This window comes from Etheostoma spectabile, chromosome 18 (assembly GCF_008692095.1).
Source record: "Etheostoma spectabile isolate EspeVRDwgs_2016 chromosome 18, UIUC_Espe_1.0, whole genome shotgun sequence".
NCBI lineage: Eukaryota > Metazoa > Chordata > Actinopteri > Perciformes > Percidae > Etheostoma > Etheostoma spectabile.
Genome location: NC_045750.1, coordinates 12640428 through 12641292, shown reverse-complemented (window position 1 = coordinate 12641292; position 865 = coordinate 12640428). Strand labels below are relative to the sequence as shown.

The following is an 865-nucleotide window of genomic DNA, read 5'->3' as shown; positions in this document are numbered from 1 at the left end:
CACACACACACACACACACACACACACACACACACACACACAAACTATGTGAAATTAATCTACATATGACTCGCTTTTCACAGTTCACGTCATTGCTGATTTTAAGGCCTACCCACTCATTTATTCATTTCCTAGCCATATTAAAAAGTATGCATGCCATAGGTTATCAAAACAGTATTAACTTCACAGACTATCTACCGGTAACTAATTTGTTCATTAACCCATGGCTATTTGCTCTTGGTTGAGCAGAGATCTATTTTAGTGCTGGCCTGACACCCCCCAGGAATCAAGGAAGCTGGAGGATGTTTTTCAACAGGGACTGTTTTAAGTGAAAGAGTCATGAATGTTTCTGTCCTCAGCCTCAGGTATTATTTTAATGTAACTAATGTTTTACTTTACTTGGATGTTTGACATTAGAATGTTTTCACATGCAGATGTAGAAGGAGGAGGTTTTAACACGTGCCACCAGTAAAGTTTAATGACATCACAACTAGTTGAATACCAATAATGGTACATTACGCAACTTTAACATAAGTGATGTGGAAATCTAACCCCTTTCAGTGTAGTAGCAGTCCTCTTGTGTGGAGCAGTAACATTTTGAAATTAAGAATATTTGCATATTTATAGATTTGTTTATAGATATTTATCTGCAATCAAAATAAACCTCGGACCTACTCACCTATTATAGTAACACTCATAGGCTGCTAATACTATTAATATTCACAGTAACTCAATTGATTGTATTAGTAATACTACAACTAACTGTATTTATGATGATTTACACAGTAGTCTATGTAAAGATTAGTGAACAAAACCACACACACACACACACACACACACACACACACACACACACACACACACA

The 865-nt window shown here is 36.1% G+C and overlaps 1 protein-coding gene across 7 annotated transcripts in view; it reads right to left on the bottom strand.

The window, feature by feature from the left end:
• The window catches only part of snx9b (sorting nexin 9b), a 15710-nt gene that overhangs the window by 14090 nt on the left and 755 nt on the right, over window positions 1-865 (bottom strand). The gene's annotated exons all lie outside the window — the stretch shown is intronic.